Source organism: Anser anser, assembly GCF_964211835.1.
Source record: "Anser anser genome assembly, chromosome: 13".
Lineage (NCBI taxonomy): Eukaryota > Metazoa > Chordata > Aves > Anseriformes > Anatidae > Anser > Anser anser.
This window is the reverse complement of record NC_139734.1, coordinates 1,254,947-1,278,093: the sequence shown is the minus strand read 5'-3', so window position 1 is coordinate 1,278,093 and position 23,147 is coordinate 1,254,947. Positions and strand designations below refer to the sequence as shown.

The 23,147-nt window shown below is 47.1% G+C and overlaps 3 long non-coding RNA genes across 3 annotated transcripts in view; 1 reads left to right on the top strand and 2 right to left on the bottom strand.

The window, feature by feature from the left end:
- LOC310881043 overlaps window positions 1-6,596 on the bottom strand; it is a 107,083-nt gene extending 100,487 nt beyond the window's left edge. Inside the window, exon 1 of the long non-coding RNA XR_014572080.1 lies at window positions 6,234-6,596. This is a non-coding gene — a long non-coding RNA (uncharacterized lncRNA). The remainder of the gene's footprint in view (window positions 1-6,233) is intronic.
- The window catches only part of LOC310881035, a 118,789-nt gene extending 97,422 nt beyond the window's left edge, over window positions 1-21,367 (top strand). The window contains exon 2 of the long non-coding RNA XR_014572072.1: window positions 6,278-21,367. This is a non-coding gene — a long non-coding RNA (uncharacterized lncRNA). The remainder of the gene's footprint in view (window positions 1-6,277) is intronic.
- Window positions 1-23,147, bottom strand: part of LOC310881042 — a 295,954-nt gene that overhangs the window by 199,521 nt on the left and 73,286 nt on the right. The gene's annotated exons all lie outside the window — the stretch shown is intronic.

Here is a 23,147-nt window from a genome sequence, read left to right as displayed (position 1 = left end):
TTACAGCCCCAAATTGGCCTTACTTACCTTCTACCTATACACAATCATAACATCAGCCGTATTCCTAGCCCTTAACAAAATCAAAGCCCTTAACCTATCCATGATCACAACCTCATGAACAAAAACCCCAGTGCTAAACGCCACCCTAATACTAGTACTTTTATCCCTAGCAGGCCTCCCCCCATTAACAGGCTTTATACCAAAGTGACTTATCATCCAAGAACTAACTAAACAGGAAATAACACCAGCAGCCATGGCAATTGCCATGCTATCACTGCTCAGCCTCTTCTTCTACCTACGCCTCGCATACCACTCAACAATTACCCTTCCCCCCAACTCCTCTAACCACATAAAACAATGATACACTAGCAAAGCCCCAAGCACACCTACTGCGGTCCTTGCCTCACTATCAATCCTCTTACTTCCCCTGTCCCCAATAATACATGCCATTGTCTAGAAACTTAGGATAACACCCCAAACCGAAGGCCTTCAAAGCCTTAAATAAGAGTTAAACCCTCTTAGTTTCTGCACATTAAGACTTACAGAATATTAACCTGTATCTTCTGAATGCAAGTCAGACGCTTTAATTAAGCTAAAGCCTCCCTAGACAGATGGGCTTCGATCCCACAAAACTCTAGTTAACAGCTAAATGCCTAAACCAATTGGCTTCTGCCTACAAAGACCCTGACGCACCCTAGTGCGCATCGATGAGCTTGCAACTCAACATGAATTTTACTACAGAGCCGATAAGAAGAGGAATTAAACCTCTGTAAAAAGGACTACAGCCTAACGCTTCAACACTCAGCCATCTTACCCGTCACCTTCATCAACCGATGACTATTTTCCACTAACCATAAGGATATTGGCACCCTGTACCTCATCTTCGGGGCATGAGCAGGAATAGTCGGCACCGCACTCAGCCTATTAATCCGCGCAGAACTAGGACAACCAGGAACTCTCCTAGGCGACGACCAAATTTACAATGTAATCGTTACCGCTCACGCCTTTGTAATAAGCTTCTTTATAGTCATACCCATCATGATCGGAGGATTCGGCAACTGATTAGTCCCCCTCATAATCGGTGCCCCCGACATAGCATTCCCGCGAATAAACAACATAAGCTTTTGACTCCTCCCCCCATCATTCCTCCTCCTACTAGCCTCATCCACTGTAGAAGCTGGCGCCGGCACAGGCTGAACTGTCTACCCTCCCCTAGCAGGTGACCTTGCCCACGCCGGAGCTTCAGTAGACCTGGCTATCTTCTCACTCCACTTAGCCGGTATCTCCTCCATCCTTGGGGCCATCAACTTTATCACCACAGCCATCAACATAAAACCCCCCGCACTCTCACAATACCAAACCCCACTATTTGTCTGATCCGTACTAATTACCGCCATCCTACTCCTTCTATCACTCCCCGTACTCGCCGCCGGTATTACAATATTACTAACTGATCGAAACCTAAACACCACATTCTTCGACCCCGCTGGAGGAGGAGACCCAATCCTGTACCAACACCTATTCTGATTCTTCGGACACCCAGAAGTCTATATTCTGATCCTACCGGGGTTCGGAATCATCTCACACGTAGTCACGTACTACTCAGGCAAAAAGGAGCCCTTCGGCTACATGGGAATAGTCTGAGCCATACTATCCATCGGCTTCCTAGGATTCATCGTCTGAGCTCACCACATGTTTACAGTAGGAATAGACGTTGATACCCGAGCCTACTTTACATCAGCCACTATAATCATTGCCATCCCTACCGGAATCAAAGTATTTAGCTGACTAGCCACCCTGCACGGAGGAACAATCAAATGAGACCCCCCCCAATACTATGAGCTCTAGGATTTATCTTCCTATTTACCATCGGAGGATTAACAGGAATCGTTCTTGCAAACTCTTCCCTAGACATCGCCCTGCACGACACGTACTACGTAGTTGCCCACTTCCACTACGTCCTATCCATAGGCGCCGTCTTTGCCATTCTAGCAGGATTTACTCACTGATTCCCACTACTCACTGGGTTTACCCTACACCAAACATGAGCAAAAGCCCACTTCGGGGTAATATTTACAGGAGTAAACCTAACGTTCTTCCCCCAGCACTTCCTAGGCCTAGCAGGAATACCCCGACGATACTCGGACTATCCCGACGCCTACACACTATGAAACACCATTTCCTCCTAGTCCTAGGACTTAGAGAAACTCCAGTACTAAAAATAGTAAACACAAGCAATAATTTCATATACTTCACTCTCACTCACCACTCAACTATCAGCTAACCACACCCCCGTCCACATAGCTTAACACAAAGCATGGCACTGAAGTTGCCAAGATGGCATAAAACATGCCTGCGGACAAAAGACTTAGTCCTAACCTTACGGTTGGTTTTTGCTAAATATATACATGCAAGTATCCGCGCCCCAGTGTAAACGCCCTCGACCACCTACCCCCATACAGGCCTTGAGGAGCGGGTATCAGGCACACCCAAGTAGTAGCCCAAGACGCCTCGCTAAGCCACGCCCCCACGGGTATTCAGCAGTAATTAACATTAAGCAATGAGTGCAAACTTGACTTAGTTATAGCAACAGCCTAACTTCAAGGGTTGGTAAATCTTGTGCCAGCCACCGCGGTCATACAAGAAACCCAAATCAACCGTCCTATTGACACGGCGTAAAGAGTGGTAAAATGCCTATCCTAGCTAACTAAGATCAAAATGCAACTGAGCTGTCATAAGCCCAAGATGCACCTAAACACACCATTAAGATGATCTTAGGAACTAACGACTGATTTAAACCCACGAAAGCCAGGGCCCAAACTGGGATTAGATACCCCACTATGCCTGGCCCTAAATCTTGATACTTACTTTACCGAAGTATCCGCCAGAGAACTACGAGCACAAACGCTTAAAACTCTAAGGACTTGGCGGTGCCCCAAACCCACCTAGAGGAGCCTGTTCTACAATCGATAATCCCCGATTAACCCAACCACCCCTTGCCAACACAGCCTACATACCGCCGTCGCCAGCCCACCTCGAATGAGAGCACAACAGTGGACACAATAGCACCCCGCTAATAAGACAGGTCAAGGTATAGCCTATGGAGTGGAAGAAATGGGCTACATTCCCTATTCATAGGGCACACGGAAAGAAGCGTGAAACCACTTCTGGAAGGCGGATTTAGCAGTAAAGTGGGACAATAGAGCCTACTTTAAGCCGGCCCTGGGGCACGTACATGGTTAAACATGACTGTTAGTAGTGTGGCGAGCCATAGTGGGAAGGCTAGGGCTATGTTCATAGATAGTTGGGTGGTTGGGGTGAATGTATATGGAAGGAGGCCTAGAAGGTTGATTGTAAGAAGTATGATTATTAGGGATGTAAATATTATGGCTCATTTGTGGCCATTTTTGTTGAGTGGGACTATTAGTTGTTTTGTGATTAGGTGAAGGAGTCATGTTTGGATAGTAGAAAGGCGGTTGTTGATTCATCGGTTGTTTGGGGACGGGAATAGTAGGGCTGGGAAGAGTAGGGATAGTAGGATTAAGGGGATGCCAAATAGATTGGGGCTGGAAAATTGGTCAAAGAAGCTTAGGTTCATGGTCAGGATCATGGTGTGGGTTTGGTAGTGAGGGAGGTCTTATTTGATGGGGGGTTGGTTGTGGTGAAGGCTAGTAGTTTTGGTTGGATGAGGAGTGCTAGGGTTAATCAGGTTATAATTATGATTGAAAATCATGGTGCGGGGTTAAGCTGTGGCATATCATTAAGGAGGGGGAAGTCCCTCTTTGGCTAGCTTAAAAGGCTAGTGCTGTTGCATAGCTTCTTAATGATTAGGATGATGATAGAAGGGACGATCAGGCCTCGAAATGTGGGAGTGGGGTTGATTCTACTACAATGGGTATGTAGCTGTGATTAGCCCCGCAAATTTCTGAGCATTGTCCGTAAAAAATCCCAGGCCGGGTGGTAATGAATGAAGTTTGGTTTAGTCGGCCTGGGATTGCGTCTGTTTTAACTCCGAGCGTTGGGACTGCTCAGGAGTGGAGTACGTCTCCTGCAGTAATGATCACGCGGATGGGGGATTCTATTGGGATAACTACGCGGTGGTCAACTTCTAGCAGTCGGAAGTGGCCGTTGGGTAAGTCTGGGGTGGGCACTATGTAGGAGTCGAATGATAGGTCTTTGAAGTCTGTGTATTCGTAGCTTCAGTATCATTGGTGGCCGATGGCTTTTAGGGTGAGGTCTGGTTCGTCGATTTCGTCCATTATGTAGAGGATTTGTAGGGATGGGAGGGCGAGGAGTACCAGGACGATAGCAGGTAGGATTGTCCAGATCAGCTCTACTTCTTGGGCGTCTACAGCATTGGACGAGAGTTTTTCTGTTAGTATGTGGGCTAAAAGGTAGAGAACTAGGCTGCAGATAGCTAGGGCAACGATTAGGGCGTGGTCGTGGAATTCAACGAGTTCTTCTATGATGGGTGATGAGGCGTCTTGGAATCCTAGTTGGGAGTGGTTGGCCACATGAGATGTACAGGATTTTTACCTGTGATTTAGTCTTGACAAGGCTATGTAATTGGTTTACTAACGTCTCATAAGAAAGAAGCATGAGCGGTTAACCTCCTGGGAGACCCAGAAAACTTCACCCCAGCAAACCCACTAGTAACCCCACCACACATCAAGCCAGAATGATACTTCCTATTCGCCTACGCCATCCTACGTTCAATCCCAAATAAACTAGGAGGCGTATTAGCACTGGCCGCCTCCGTACTGATCCTATTCCTAATCCCATTCCTGCACAAATCAAAACAACGAGCAATAACATTCCGACCACTCTCCCAGCTCCTATTCTGAGTACTAGTCGCCGACCTCCTCGTCCTAACATGAGTAGGAAGCCAACCCGTCGAACACCCATTCATCATCATCGGCCAACTCGCTTCAATCGCCTACTTCACTATCCCCCTATTTCTCCTCCCCGCCGCAAGCGCCCTAGAAAACAAAATACTCAACTGCTAAATACTCTAATAGTTTATAAAAACATTGGTCTTGTAAACCAAAGATTGAAGACTTACCACTTCTTAGAGTACCCCAAACTCAGAAAAAAAGGACTCAAACCTTTATCTCCAGCTCCCAAAGCTGGCATTTTCAATAAACTATTCTCTGACCCTAACCCCTAAACCGCCCGAATAGCACCCCGCGACAACCCCCGCACAAGCTCCAATACAACAAACAAAGTCAACAACAGCCCCCAACCCGCCACTAAAAACATCCCTGCCCCATGTGAATAAAACATGGAAACTCCACTAAAATCCGACCGAACAACAAACACCCCAACATTATTCACAGTAGAAACCCCGAACTTCCAAGCCCCCATAAACCCCCCAAACACCAACCCCCCAAAAACAATTGCCACAAACGCTACTGCACATCCAATCACCCGTCAATCCCCCCAAGCCCCAGGGAAAGGCTCCGCTGCTAAAGCTACTGAATAAACAAACACCACCAGCATACCCCCCAAATACACCATAAACAGCACTAAAGCCACGAACGAAACCCCAAGGCCCAGCAACCACCCGCACCCCGCCACAGACGCTAACACCAAACCAACAACCCCATAATACGGCGAAGGATTCGACGCCACACCCAAAACACCCACCGCAAAGCAAATCCCTAAAAAAAACATAAAATAAGTCATTATTCCTGCCCGGACACTACCCGAGGCCTGCGGCTCGAAAAGCCGCCATTGTTCTCAACTACAGGAACTAACCGCAAGCCCCCAATAATTCTACCCCATCTATGCCATTATGCTTAACCCCCCCCCCCCTCCCCCCCCGAGGCGGGGGTATTTGGTTATGCATATTCGTGCATAAATTTATATACCCCATATACATACATACTATAGTACCAGTAATATACATTATATACGGACTATCTTATAAGCAGGTGCTAAACCCATACATGTACACGGCCATTAAACCCTTAAACACACTCCTACCAAACCACCCGGCATGAATGTTCTAGGACCATACCCCACAACACCCAATACAACTCCACTCAAGCGCATAACAAGACCCCATTTTAATGAATGCTCACAGGACATGCTCCAACAACAACTCTCCACCACATATCTCATGCAGTTCGTATCAGACGGATTTATTAATCGTACTCCTCACGTGAAATCAGCAACCCGTTGCACATAATGTCCGGTATGACTAGCTTCAGGCCCATACGTTCCCCCTAAACCCCTCGCCCTCCTCACATTTTTGCGCCTCTGGTTCCTCGGTCAGGGCCATCCATTGGGTTCACTCACCCCTCCTTGCCCTTCAAAGTGGCATCTGTGAGTACTTTCACCTTCTCAATGCGTAATCGCGGCATGTTCCAGCTTTTTGGCGCCTCTGGTTCCTCTTATTTTTTCCGGGGTTACCTCACAGGTGGCTATTCCCAGTGATCTCGGGGGTCCCACAATCTAAGCCTGGACACACCTGCCTCACGGCCTATCCTATATTTCAAGGGTCCCTCGATGAGACGGTTGGCGTATATGGGGAATCATCCTGACACTGATGCACTTTGACCACATTCAGTTAATGTTACCTCCACCCTCCGGGTTAAATGGGGCTATTGGATGAATGCTCGTTGGACATAGCACAAAACAACAAATCATTAAGCGCAACCCCTGCGCTTCACAAACTAAACCAGTAAACTTTCGCTAACCACCATGTAGCATAAACCTTCATCGCCCAATCCCAGCAAACTACCTCTAAAACTCCATTAATCATCCCTTCCATGACATCATCGGAACGATGTATATATACACACAAACACATACAAAATAACTTAAACTTATTAGAGAAACTCCAGTACTAAAAATAGTAAACACAAGCAATAATTTCATATACTTCACTCTCACTCACCACTCAACTATCAGCTAACCACACCCCCGTCCACATAGCTTAACACAAAGCATGGCACTGAAGTTGCCAAGATGGCATAAAACATGCCTGCGGACAAAAGACTTAGTCCTAACCTTACGGTTGGTTTTTGCTAAATATATACATGCAAGTATCCGCGCCCCAGTGTAAACGCCCTCGACCACCTACCCCCATACAGGCCTTGAGGAGCGGGTATCAGGCACACCCAAGTAGTAGCCCAAGACGCCTCGCTAAGCCACGCCCCCACGGGTATTCAGCAGTAATTAACATTAAGCAATGAGTGCAAACTTGACTTAGTTATAGCAACAGCCTAACTTCAAGGGTTGGTAAATCTTGTGCCAGCCACCGCGGTCATACAAGAAACCCAAATCAACCGTCCTATTGACACGGCGTAAAGAGTGGTAAAATGCCTATCCTAGCTAACTAAGATCAAAATGCAACTGAGCTGTCATAAGCCCAAGATGCACCTAAACACACCATTAAGATGATCTTAGGAACTAACGACTGATTTAAACCCACGAAAGCCAGGGCCCAAACTGGGATTAGATACCCCACTATGCCTGGCCCTAAATCTTGATACTTACTTTACCGAAGTATCCGCCAGAGAACTACGAGCACAAACGCTTAAAACTCTAAGGACTTGGCGGTGCCCCAAACCCACCTAGAGGAGCCTGTTCTACAATCGATAATCCCCGATTAACCCAACCACCCCTTGCCAACACAGCCTACATACCGCCGTCGCCAGCCCACCTCGAATGAGAGCACAACAGTGGACACAATAGCACCCCGCTAATAAGACAGGTCAAGGTATAGCCTATGGAGTGGAAGAAATGGGCTACATTCCCTATTCATAGGGCACACGGAAAGAAGCGTGAAACCACTTCTGGAAGGCGGATTTAGCAGTAAAGTGGGACAATAGAGCCTACTTTAAGCCGGCCCTGGGGCACGTACATACCGCCCGTCACCCTCCTCAAAAGCCACATCCCACATAACTAATACCATAAATACGCTGAAGATGAGGTAAGTCGTAACAAGGTAAGTGTACCGGAAGGTGTACTTAGAATATCAAGACGTAGCTATAACACCAAAGCACTCAGCTTACACCTGAAAGATATCTACTAGACCGGATCGTCTTGAAGCCCCCCCTCTAGCTCAACCACACAAATAGTACACCAAAACTAAAGAATTTACTAAACTAATTAAAGTAAAGCATTTTACAGTCTTAGTATAGGCGATAGAAAAGACACTTAGACGCGATAGAGACCCCAGTACCGTAAGGGAAAGATGAAATAGCAGTGAAACAATCAAAGCGACAGACAGCAAAGATCAACCCTTGTACCTTTTGCATCATGGTTTAGCGAGAACAACCAAGCAAAGTGAACTAAAGTTTGCCCCCCCGAAACCCAAGCGAGCTACTTTCAAGCAGTTAAAGAGAGCGAACCCGTCTCTGTTGCAAAAGAGTGGGATGACTTGTCAGTAGAGGTGAAAAGCCAACCGAGCTGGGTGATAGCTGGTTACCTGTGAAACGAATCTAAGTTCCCCCTTAATCCTCCCTACCGGACATCCTGAACCCTAATGAGATGATTAAGAGCTATTTAATGGAGGGACAGCTCCATTAAAAAAGGACACAACCTCGACTAGCGGATAATTCTTACTACTGATCCTACCGTGGGCCCTAAAGCAGCCATCAAAAAAGAGTGCGTCAAAGCTCCACCACCTAAAAATACCAAAATAAGATGATTCCCTTATCACAAACAGGTCAACCTATGAATATAGGAGAATTAATGCTAAAATAAGTAACTCAGGGCCACACCCCTCTAACGGCGCAAGCTTACATAGAAACATTATTAACAGACCTAGACAGATACAAAAACCCCTACAAGACCACGTATTAACTAACCCTGTTAACCCGACTCAGGAGCGCCTATAAGAGCGATTAAAATCTGTGAAAGGAACTCGGCAAATTAATAAGGCCCGACTGTTTACCAAAAACATAGCCTTCAGCAAATTAAACAAGTATTGAAGGTGATGCCTGCCCGGTGACTTAGGTTTAACGGCCGCGGTATCCTAACCGTGCAAAGGTAGCGCAATCAATTGTCCCATAAATCGAGACTTGTATGAATGGCTAAACGAGGTCTTAACTGTCTCTCACAGATAATCAGTGAAATTGATCTCCCCGTGCAAAAGCGGGGATGTGAACATAAGACGAGAAGACCCTGTGGAACTTAAAAATCAACGACCACCGCGAATCCTCAATCAACCCCACTGGGGCCACTACCATCGCAGAGCCTGGTCGATATTTTTCGGTTGGGGCGACCTTGGAGGAGAACAAATCCTCCAAAAACAAGACCATACCTCTTTACCTAGAGCTACCCCTCAAAGTGCTAACAGTGACCAGACCCAATATAATTGATTAATGGACCAAGCTACCCCAGGGATAACAGCGCAATCCCCCTCAAGAGCCCATATCGACAGGGGGGTTTACGACCTCGATGTTGGATCAGGACATCCTAATGGTGCAGCCGCTATTAAGGGTTCGTTTGTTCAACGATTAACAGTCCTACGTGATCTGAGTTCAGACCGGAGCAATCCAGGTCGGTTTCTATCTATGACACACTCTCCCCAGTACGAAAGGACCGGGAAAGTGGGGCCAATACCACAAGCACGCCCCCCCCCTCTAAGCAGTGAAACCAACTAAACCGTGAAGAGGGCCTTCCCCCACCACTTTCAATCCTAGAAAAGGACCAGCTAGAGTGGCAGAGCCCGGCAAGTGCAGAAGGCTTAAGCCCTTTCCCCAGAGGTTCAAATCCTCTCCCTAGCTTCACCCATGATTCAAATAACAACACTAAGCTGCCTCGTTATATCCCTCCTATACATCATCCCAATCCTGATTGCCGTAGCCTTCCTAACCCTAGTAGAACGGAAAATCCTAAGCTACATACAATCCCGCAAAGGCCCTAACGTTGTCGGGCCTTTTGGCCTACTTCAACCATTTGCGGACGGACTGAAACTATTTACCAAAGAGCCCATCCGACCCTCTACCTCTTCCCCACTTCTATTCATTCTGATACCAATACTAGCCCTTGTCCTAGCCCTCACCACTTGAGCACCACTACCACTCCCATTTCCCCTAGCAGATCTAAACCTCGGAGTTCTCTTCCTAATAGCCATGTCAAGCCTAGCCGTCTACTCAGTCCTATGATCAGGCTGAGCCTCGAACTCAAAATACGCACTAATCGGAGCCCTACGGGCAGTAGCACAGACCATTTCATACGAAGTGACACTGGCCATAATCCTGCTATCAATAATCATACTAAGCGGAAGCTACACACTCAGCTCCTTTGCCGTCGCACAGGAGCCTCTATACTTCATTTTCTCCTCATGACCCCTAGCAATAATATGATACGTATCCACCCTAGCAGAGACAAACCGAGCTCCTTTTGACCTCACAGAGGGTGAATCTGAGCTAGTCTCAGGGTTTAACGTTGAATACGCCGCAGGACCCTTCGCCTTATTCTTCCTAGCTGAATATGCGAACATTATGCTAATAAATACACTTACAGCCATCATATTCCTAAACCCAAGCGCCCTAGGGCCACCCACAGAACTATTCCCCGTCATCCTAGCCACAAAAGTCCTCCTACTATCTTCTGGTTTCTTATGGGTCCGAGCTTCATACCCACGATTCCGATATGACCAACTAATGCACCTACTATGAAAAAACTTCCTACCCCTCACACTAGCTCTGTGCCTCTGACACATCAGCATACCTATCTGCTATGCAGGCCTACCTCCTTACATAAGGAAATGTGCCTGAACTACAAAGGGTCACTATGATAAAGTGAACATAGAGGTATAACAGCCCTCTCATTTCCTGTTGACCTTAGAAAAGTAGGAATTGAACCCACACAAGAGAAATCAAAATTCTCCATACTTCCCTTATATTATTTTCTAGTAGAGTCAGCTAATCAAGCTATCGGGCCCATACCCCGAAAATGATGGTTTAACCCCCTCCTCTACTAATGAACCCTTACGCGACCCCAATCATAACCTTCAGCCTCATCTTGGGCACCACAATCACAATTTCCAGCAACCACTGAGTTCTGGCCTGGACAGGACTGGAGATCAACGCACTAGCCATCATTCCCCTAATTGCCAAATCCCACCACCCACGAGCAGTAGAAGCCGCAACGAAATACTTCCTAACCCAAGCAGCTGCTTCCGCCCTGGTCCTATTCTCTAGCATAACCAATGCCTGAGTCACCGGCCAATGAGACATCACACAAATAAACCACCCAACCTCCTGTCTACTACTGACAGCAGCAATCGCTATTAAACTGGGCCTAGTGCCATTTCACTTCTGATTCCCAGAAGTACTACAAGGATCGCCACTAATAACAGCCCTGCTACTCTCGACCCTCATAAAATTCCCCCCACTAACCCTGCTCCTACTAACATCCAAATCCCTCGACCCAGCTCTACTCACCGCCATGGCCCTAGCCTCAACAGCACTAGGAGGCTGAATAGGACTGAACCAAACACAAACACGCAAAATCCTAGCCTTCTCGTCCATCTCCCACTTAGGCTGAATCGCCATCATCCTAGTTTACAGCCCCAAATTGGCCTTACTTACCTTCTACCTATACACAATCATAACATCAGCCGTATTCCTAGCCCTTAACAAAATCAAAGCCCTTAACCTATCCATGATCACAACCTCATGAACAAAAACCCCAGTGCTAAACGCCACCCTAATACTAGTACTTTTATCCCTAGCAGGCCTCCCCCCATTAACAGGCTTTATACCAAAGTGACTTATCATCCAAGAACTAACTAAACAGGAAATAACACCAGCAGCCATGGCAATTGCCATGCTATCACTGCTCAGCCTCTTCTTCTACCTACGCCTCGCATACCACTCAACAATTACCCTTCCCCCCAACTCCTCTAACCACATAAAACAATGATACACTAGCAAAGCCCCAAGCACACCTACTGCGGTCCTTGCCTCACTATCAATCCTCTTACTTCCCCTGTCCCCAATAATACATGCCATTGTCTAGAAACTTAGGATAACACCCCAAACCGAAGGCCTTCAAAGCCTTAAATAAGAGTTAAACCCTCTTAGTTTCTGCACATTAAGACTTACAGAATATTAACCTGTATCTTCTGAATGCAAGTCAGACGCTTTAATTAAGCTAAAGCCTCCCTAGACAGATGGGCTTCGATCCCACAAAACTCTAGTTAACAGCTAAATGCCTAAACCAATTGGCTTCTGCCTACAAAGACCCTGACGCACCCTAGTGCGCATCGATGAGCTTGCAACTCAACATGAATTTCACTACAGAGCCGATAAGAAGAGGAATTAAACCTCTGTAAAAAGGACTACAGCCTAACGCTTCAACACTCAGCCATCTTACCCGTCACCTTCATCAACCGATGACTATTTTCCACTAACCATAAGGATATTGGCACCCTGTACCTCATCTTCGGGGCATGAGCAGGAATAGTCGGCACCGCACTCAGCCTATTAATCCGCGCAGAACTAGGACAACCAGGAACTCTCCTAGGCGACGACCAAATTTACAATGTAATCGTTACCGCTCACGCCTTTGTAATAAGCTTCTTTATAGTCATACCCATCATGATCGGAGGATTCGGCAACTGATTAGTCCCCCTCATAATCGGTGCCCCCGACATAGCATTCCCGCGAATAAACAACATAAGCTTTTGACTCCTCCCCCCATCATTCCTCCTCCTACTAGCCTCATCCACTGTAGAAGCTGGCGCCGGCACAGGCTGAACTGTCTACCCTCCCCTAGCAGGTGACCTTGCCCACGCCGGAGCTTCAGTAGACCTGGCTATCTTCTCACTCCACTTAGCCGGTATCTCCTCCATCCTTGGGGCCATCAACTTTATCACCACAGCCATCAACATAAAACCCCCCGCACTCTCACAATACCAAACCCCACTATTTGTCTGATCCGTACTAATTACCGCCATCCTACTCCTTCTATCACTCCCCGTACTCGCCGCCGGTATTACAATATTACTAACTGATCGAAACCTAAACACCACATTCTTCGACCCCGCTGGAGGAGGAGACCCAATCCTGTACCAACACCTATTCTGATTCTTCGGACACCCAGAAGTCTATATTCTGATCCTACCGGGGTTCGGAATCATCTCACACGTAGTCACGTACTACTCAGGCAAAAAGGAGCCCTTCGGCTACATGGGAATAGTCTGAGCCATACTATCCATCGGCTTCCTAGGATTCATCGTCTGAGCTCACCACATGTTTACAGTAGGAATAGACGTTGATACCCGAGCCTACTTTACATCAGCCACTATAATCATTGCCATCCCTACCGGAATCAAAGTATTTAGCTGACTAGCCACCCTGCACGGAGGAACAATCAAATGAGACCCCCCCCAATACTATGAGCTCTAGGATTTATCTTCCTATTTACCATCGGAGGATTAACAGGAATCGTTCTTGCAAACTCTTCCCTAGACATCGCCCTGCACGACACGTACTACGTAGTTGCCCACTTCCACTACGTCCTATCCATAGGCGCCGTCTTTGCCATTCTAGCAGGATTTACTCACTGATTCCCACTACTCACTGGGTTTACCCTACACCAAACATGAGCAAAAGCCCACTTCGGGGTAATATTTACAGGAGTAAACCTAACGTTCTTCCCCCAGCACTTCCTAGGCCTAGCAGGAATACCCCGACGATACTCGGACTATCCCGACGCCTACACACTATGAAACACCATTTCCTCCTAGTCCTAGGACTTAGAGAAACTCCAGTACTAAAAATAGTAAACACAAGCAATAATTTCATATACTTCACTCTCACTCACCACTCAACTATCAGCTAACCACACCCCCGTCCACATAGCTTAACACAAAGCATGGCACTGAAGTTGCCAAGATGGCATAAAACATGCCTGCGGACAAAAGACTTAGTCCTAACCTTACGGTTGGTTTTTGCTAAATATATACATGCAAGTATCCGCGCCCCAGTGTAAACGCCCTCGACCACCTACCCCCATACAGGCCTTGAGGAGCGGGTATCAGGCACACCCAAGTAGTAGCCCAAGACGCCTCGCTAAGCCACGCCCCCACGGGTATTCAGCAGTAATTAACATTAAGCAATGAGTGCAAACTTGACTTAGTTATAGCAACAGCCTAACTTCAAGGGTTGGTAAATCTTGTGCCAGCCACCGCGGTCATACAAGAAACCCAAATCAACCGTCCTATTGACACGGCGTAAAGAGTGGTAAAATGCCTATCCTAGCTAACTAAGATCAAAATGCAACTGAGCTGTCATAAGCCCAAGATGCACCTAAACACACCATTAAGATGATCTTAGGAACTAACGACTGATTTAAACCCACGAAAGCCAGGGCCCAAACTGGGATTAGATACCCCACTATGCCTGGCCCTAAATCTTGATACTTACTTTACCGAAGTATCCGCCAGAGAACTACGAGCACAAACGCTTAAAACTCTAAGGACTTGGCGGTGCCCCAAACCCACGTAGAGGAGCCTGTTCTACAATCGATAATCCCCGATTAACCCAACCACCCCTTGCCAACACAGCCTACATACCGCCGTCGCCAGCCCACCTCGAATGAGAGCACAACAGTGGACACAATAGCACCCCGCTAATAAGACAGGTCAAGGTATAGCCTATGGAGTGGAAGAAATGGGCTACATTCCCTATTCATAGGGCACACGGAAAGAAGCGTGAAACCACTTCTGGAAGGCGGATTTAGCAGTAAAGTGGGACAATAGAGCCTACTTTAAGCCGGCCCTGGGGCACGTACATACCGCCCGTCACCCTCCTCAAAAGCCACATCCCACATAACTAATACCATAAATACGCTGAAGATGAGGTAAGTCGTAACAAGGTAAGTGTACCGGAAGGTGTACTTAGAATATCAAGACGTAGCTATAACACCAAAGCACTCAGCTTACACCTGAAAGATATCTACTAGACCGGATCGTCTTGAAGCCCCCCCTCTAGCTCAACCACACAAATAGTACACCAAAACTAAAGAATTTACTAAACTAATTAAACTAAAGCATTTTACAGTCTTAGTATAGGCGATAGAAAAGACACTTAGACGTGATAGAGACCCCAGTACCGTAAGGGAAAGATGAAATAGCAGTGAAACAATCAAAGCGACAGACAGCAAAGATCAACCCTTGTACCTTTTGCATCATGGTTTAGCGAGAACAACCAAGCAAAGTGAACTAAAGTTTGCCCCCCCGAAACCCAAGCGAGCTACTTTCAAGCAGTTAAAGAGAGCGAACCCGTCTCTGTTGCAAAAGAGTGGGATGACTTGTCAGTAGAGGTGAAAAGCCAACCGAGCTGGGTGATAGCTGGTTACCTGTGAAACGAATCTAAGTTCCCCCTTAATCCTCCCTACCGGACATCCTGAACCCTAATGAGATGATTAAGAGCTATTTAATGGAGGGACAGCTCCATTAAAAAAGGACACAACCTCGACTAGCGGATAATTCTTACTACTGATCCTACCGTGGGCCCTAAAGCAGCCATCAAAAAAGAGTGCGTCAAAGCTCCACCACCTAAAAATACCAAAATAAGATGATTCCCTTATCACAAACAGGTCAACCTATGAATATAGGAGAATTAATGCTAAAATAAGTAACTCAGGGCCACACCCCTCTAACGGCGCAAGCTTACATAGAAACATTATTAACAGACCTAGACAGATACAAAAACCCCTACAAGACCACGTATTAACTAACCCTGTTAACCCGACTCAGGAGCGCCTATAAGAGCGATTAAAATCTGTGAAAGGAACTCGGCAAATTAATAAGGCCCGACTGTTTACCAAAAACATAGCCTTCAGCAAATTAAACAAGTATTGAAGGTGATGCCTGCCCGGTGACTTAGGTTTAACGGCCGCGGTATCCTAACCGTGCAAAGGTAGCGCAATCAATTGTCCCATAAATCGAGACTTGTATGAATGGCTAAACGAGGTCTTAACTGTCTCTCACAGATAATCAGTGAAATTGATCTCCCCGTGCAAAAGCGGGGATGTGAACATAAGACGAGAAGACCCTGTGGAACTTAAAAATCAACGACCACCGCGAATCCTCAATCAACCCCACTGGGGCCACTACCATCGCAGAGCCTGGTCGATATTTTTCGGTTGGGGCGACCTTGGAGGAGAACAAATCCTCCAAAAACAAGACCATACCTCTTTACCTAGAGCTACCCCTCAAAGTGCTAACAGTGACCAGACCCAATATAATTGATTAATGGACCAAGCTACCCCAGGGATAACAGCGCAATCCCCCTCAAGAGCCCATATCGACAGGGGGGTTTACGACCTCGATGTTGGATCAGGACATCCTAATGGTGCAGCCGCTATTAAGGGTTCGTTTGTTCAACGATTAACAGTCCTACGTGATCTGAGTTCAGACCGGAGCAATCCAGGTCGGTTTCTATCTATGACACACTCTCCCCAGTACGAAAGGACCGGGAAAGTGGGGCCAATACCACAAGCACGCCCCCCCCCTCTAAGCAGTGAAACCAACTAAACCGTGAAGAGGGCCTTCCCCCACCACTTTCAATCCTAGAAAAGGACCAGCTAGAGTGGCAGAGCCCGGCAAGTGCAGAAGGCTTAAGCCCTTTCCCCAGAGGTTCAAATCCTCTCCCTAGCTTCACCCATGATTCAAATAACAACACTAAGCTGCCTCGTTATATCCCTCCTATACATCATCCCAATCCTGATTGCCGTAGCCTTCCTAACCCTAGTAGAACGGAAAATCCTAAGCTACATACAATCCCGCAAAGGCCCTAACGTTGTCGGGCCTTTTGGCCTACTTCAACCATTTGCGGACGGACTGAAACTATTTACCAAAGAGCCCATCCGACCCTCTACCTCTTCCCCACTTCTATTCATTCTGATACCAATACTAGCCCTTGTCCTAGCCCTCACCACTTGAGCACCACTACCACTCCCATTTCCCCTAGCAGATCTAAACCTCGGAGTTCTCTTCCTAATAGCCATGTCAAGCCTAGCCGTCTACTCAGTCCTATGATCAGGCTGAGCCTCGAACTCAAAATACGCACTAATCGGAGCCCTACGGGCAGTAGCACAGACCATTTCATACGAAGTGACACTGGCCATAATCCTGCTATCAATAATCATACTAAGCGGAAGCTACACACTCAGCTCCTTTGCCGTCGCACAGGAGCCTCTATACTTCATTTTCTCCTCATGACCCCTAGCAATAATATGATACGTATCCACCCTAGCAGAGACAAACCGAGCTCCTTTTGACCTCACAGAGGGTGAATCTGAGCTAGTCTCAGGGTTTAACGTTGAATACGCCGCAGGACCCTTCGCCTTATTCTTCCTAGCTGAATATGCGAACATTATGCTAATAAATACACTTACAGCCATCATATTCCTAAACCCAAGCGCCCTAGGGCCACCCACAGAACTATTCCCCGTCATCCTAGCCACAAAAGTCCTCCTACTATCTTCTGGTTTCTTATGGGTCCGAGCTTCATACCCACGATTCCGATATGACCAACTAATGCACCTACTATGAAAAAACTTCCTACCCCTCACACTAGCTCTGTGCCTCTGACACATCAGCATACCTATCTGCTATGCAGGCCTACCTCCTTACATAAGGAAATGTGCCTGAACTACAAAGGGTCACTATGATAAAGTGAACATAGAGGTATAACAGCCCTCTCATTTCCTGTTGACCTTAGAAAAGTAGGAATTGAACCCACACAAGAGAAATCAAAATTCTCCATACTTCCCTTATATTATTTTCTAGTAGAGTCAGCTAATCAAGCTATCGGGCCCATACCCCGAAAATGATGGTTTAACCCCCTCCTCTACTAATGAACCCTTACGCGACCCCAATCATAACCTTCAGCCTCATCTTGGGCACCACAATCACAATTTCCAGCAACCACTGAGTTCTGGCCTGGACAGGACTGGAGATCAACGCACTAGCCATCATTCCCCTAATTGCCAAATCCCACCACCCACGAGCAGTAGAAGCCGCAACGAAATACTTCCTAACCCAAGCAGCTGCTTCCGCCCTGGTCCTATTCTCTAGCATAACCAATGCCTGAGTCACCGGCCAATGAGACATCACACAAATAAACCACCCAACCTCCTGTCTACTACTGACAGCAGCAATCGCTATTAAACTGGGCCTAGTGCCATTTCACTTCTGATTCCCAGAAGTACTACAAGGATCGCCACTAATAACAGCCCTGCTACTCTCGACCCTCATAAAATTCCCCCCACTAACCCTGCTCCTACTAACATCCAAATCCCTCGACCCAGCTCTACTCACCGCCATGGCCCTAGCCTCAACAGCACTAGGAGGCTGAATAGGACTGAACCAAACACAAACACGCAAAATCCTAGCCTTCTCGTCCATCTCCCACTTAGGCTGAATCGCCATCATCCTAGTTTACAGCCCCAAATTGGCCTTACTTACCTTCTACCTATACTAGGATGGCCTCTAGCAGGATTTACTCACTGATTCCCACTACTCACTGGGTTTACCCTACACCAAACATGAGCAAAAGCCCACTTCGGGGTAATATTTACAGGAGTAAACCTAACGTTCTTCCCCCAGCACTTCCTAGGCCTAGCAGGAATACCCCGACGATACTCGGACTATCCCGACGCCTACACACTATGAAACACCATTTCCTCCATCGGCTCCCTAATCTCAATAGTAGCCGTAATCATACTAATATTCATCATCTGAGAAGCCTTTTCGGCCAAACGAAAAGTCCTACAACCAGAACTAACTACCACAAACGTTGAATGAATCCACGGCTGCCCTCCCCCATACCATACTTTCGAGGAACCGGCCTTCGTCCAAGTACAAGAAAGGAAGGAATCGAACCCTCACATGCTGGTTTCAAGCCAACTGCATTAACCGCTCATGCTTCTTTCTTATGAGACGTTAGTAAAACAATTACATAGCCTTGTCAAGACTAAATCACAGGTAAAAATCCTGTACATCTCATGTGGCCAACCACTCCCAACTAGGATTCCAAGACGCCTCATCACCCATCATAGAAGAACTCGTTGAATTCCACGACCACGCCCTAATCGTTGCCCTAGCTATCTGCAGCCTAGTTCTCTACCTTTTAGCCCACATACTAACAGAAAAAACTCTCGTCCAATGCTGTAGACGCCCAAGAAGTAGAGCTGATCTGGACAATCCTACCTGCTATCGTCCTGGTACTCCTCGCCCTCCCATCCCTACAAATCCTCTACATAATGGACAAAATCGACGAACCAGACCTCACCCTAAAAGCCATCGGCCACCAATGATACTGAAGCTACGAATACACAGACTTCAAAGACCTATCATTCGACTCCTACATAGTGCCCACCCCAGACTTACCCAACGGCCACTTCCGACTGCTAGAAGTTGACCACCGCGTAGTTATCCCAATAGAATCCCCCATCCGCGTGATCATTACTGCAGGAGACGTACTCCACTCCTGAGCAGTCCCAACGCTCGGAGTTAAAACAGACGCAATCCCAGGCCGACTAAACCAAACTTCATTCATTACCACCCGGCCTGGGATTTTTTACGGACAATGCTCAGAAATTTGCGGGGCTAATCACAGCTACATACCCATTGTAGTAGAATCAACCCCACTCCCACATTTCGAGGCCTGATCGTCCCTTCTATCATCATCCTAATCATTAAGAAGCTATGCAACAGCACTAGCCTTTTAAGCTAGCCAAAGAGGGACTTCCCCCTCCTTAATGATATGCCACAGCTTAACCCCGCACCATGATTTTCAATCATAATTATAACCTGATTAACCCTAGCACTCCTCATCCAACCAAAACTACTAGCCTTCACCACAACCAACCCCCCATCAAATAAGACCTCCCTCACTACCAAACCCACACCATGATCCTGACCATGAACCTAAGCTTCTTTGACCAATTTTCCAGCCCCAATCTATTCGGCATCCCCTTAATCCTACTATCCCTACTCTTCCCAGCCCTACTATTCCCGTCCCCAAACAACCGATGAATCGACAACCGCCTTTCTACTATCCAAACATGACTCCTTCACCTAATCACAAAACAACTAATAGTCCCACTCAACAAAAATGGCCACAAATGAGCCATAATATTTACATCCCTAATAATCATACTTCTTACAATCAACCTTCTAGGCCTCCTTCCATATACATTCACCCCAACCACCCAACTATCTATGAACATAGCCCTAGCCTTCCCACTATGGCTCGCCACACTACTAACAGGCCTACGAAACCAACCATCAGCCTCTTTAGCCCACCTATTACCCGAAGGTACCCCTACACCCCTAATCCCCGCACTAATCCTGATCGAAACAACCAGCCTACTAATCCGCCCCCTAGCCCTCGGAGTCCGCCTTACAGCCAACCTTACAGCAGGACACTTACTCATCCAACTCATCTCTACAGCCTCCATTGCATTAATACCCACCCTTCCTGCAGTATCCATCCTAACAATAATCATCCTACTACTCCTAACCATCCTAGAAGTAGCAGTAGCCATAATCCAGGCCTACGTCTTCGTGCTCCTTCTAAGCCTATACTTACAAGAAAACATCTAATGGCACACCAAGCACACTCATACCACATAGTTGACCCAAGCCCTTGACCAATCTTCGGGGCAGCCGCCGCCCTACTCACAACCTCAGGATTAATCATGTGATTCCACTACAACTCATCCATACTACTAACCCTAGGCCTCATCTCAATACTCCTAGTAATACTCCAATGATGACGAGACATTGTACGAGAAAGCACCTTCCAAGGCCATCACACTCCCACAGTCCAAAAAGGCCTACGATACGGCATAATCCTTTTCATCACATCCGAAGCATTCTTCTTCTTAGGGTTCTTCTGAGCGTTCTTCCACTCGAGCCTGGCCCCAACCCCAGAACTAGGAGGCCAATGACCCCCAACAGGAATTAAACCACTCAACCCGATAGAAGTCCCCCTACTAAACACAGCCATCCTACTAGCCTCAGGCGTTACCGTAACGTGAGCCCATCACAGCATCACAGAAGGAAACCGAAAACACGCCATCCACGCCCTAACCCTAACGATCCTCCTGGGATTCTACTTCACAGCCCTACAAGCAATAGAATACCACGAAGCCCCATTCTCAATCGCCGATAGCGTCTACGGATCTACCTTCTTCGTTGCCACCGGATTCCACGGACTCCACGTAATCATCGGATCCTCCTTCCTGACCGTCTGCCTCTTCCGACTGATCAAGTTCCACTTTACATCAGACCACCACTTCGGATTCGAGGCAGCAGCCTGATACTGACACTTCGTAGACGTCATCTGACTATTCCTCTACATAACCATCTACTGATGAGGATCTTGCTCTTCTAGTATATTAATTACAATTGACTTCCAATCTCTAGAATCTGGTATAAACCCAGAGGAGAGCAATGAACGCACTCATGTTCATATTCGCCCTATCATCAATCCTAAGCGCCGCCCTAACCGCATTAAACTTCTGACTCGCCCAAATAAACCCCGACTCAGAGAAACTCTCACCGTACGAATGTGGATTCGACCCACTTGGATCTGCTCGATTACCATTCTCAGTCCGATTCTTCCTCAGTAGCCATCCTGTTCGTCCTATTCGACCTAGAAATCGCCCTCCTACTCCCCCTGCCATGAGCCGTCCAACTCCAATCCCCCCTAATGACCCTCACCTGAACTGTAGTGATCCTCCTTCTCCTAACACTCGGACTGGCCTACGAGTGAATTCAAGGGGGCCTAGAATGAGCAGAATAACAGAAAGTTAGTCTAACCAAAAAGATAGCTGGTTTCGACCCAGCAGATTACAGCCAACCCTGTAACTTTCTTATGTCGCCCCTACATTTAAGCTTCTACTCAGCCTTCATTTTCAGCGGACTAGGACTAGCCTTCCACCGAACCCACCTAGTATCCGCCCTACTATGCCTTGAAAGCATAATATTATCGATATTCGTAGGCCTATCAATATGATCCATCGAAAACCAAGTCTCCTCATTCACCATGGTACCAATTCTCATGCTAACCTTCTCAGCGTGTGAGGCGGGCACAGGCCTGGCCATCCTAGTAGCCTCCACCCGCACACATGGCTCCGACCATCTACACAACCTAAACCTCCTGCAATGCTAAAAATCATCCTACCCACAATCATACTTCTTCCAACAGCCCTGCTGTCTCCACCAAAATTTCTATGGACTAACACCACCTTATACAGCCTCCTAATCGCTGCCCTAAGCCTACAGTGATTAATCCCAACCTACTACCCCTACAAATTTTTATCCAACTGAACAGGAATTGACCAAATCTCATCCCCCCTCCTAGTACTATCCTGCTGACTACTCCCACTCATAATCATAGCAAGCCAAAACCACCTGCAACAAGAACCCCTACAACGCAAACGAATCTTTATCTCAACCTTAGTCGCAGTCCAGCCATTCATCCTACTAGCCTTTTCCACCACAGAACTAGCACTATTTTACATCTCATTTGAAGCAACCCTCATTCCCACCCTAATCTTAATCACCCGATGGGGGAACCAACCAGAACGCCTAAGCGCTGGCATCTACCTGCTATTCTACACGCCAGTAAGCTCTCTACCCCTGCTAATCACAATCATACACCTATACGTGAAAATTGGCACCCTGCACCTGCCAACCCTACAACTAACCCACCCAACCCTATCCACCTCATGGACAGGAATACTATCAGGTCTAGCACTGCTCATAGCATTCATAGTAAAAGCCCCACTATACGGCCTACACCTCTGACTGCCAAAAGCCCACGTAGAAGCACCCATCGCAGGCTCAATACTCCTCGCCACCCTACTACTAAAGCTAGGAGGATACGGAATTATACGAGTCACTCTATTTATGGGCCCACTGTCCAACCTCCTGCACTACCCCTTCCTAACCCTGGCCCTATGAGGCGCCCTAATGACTAGCTCAATCTGCCTACGACAGACAGACCTAAAATCACTAATCGCTTATTCATCCGTTAGCCACATAGGCCTAGTTATCGCCGCAGGAATAATCCAAACCCACTGATCATTCTCAGGGGCAATGATCCTAATAATTTCCCATGGACTAACTTCCTCCATACTATTCTGCCTAGCCAACACAA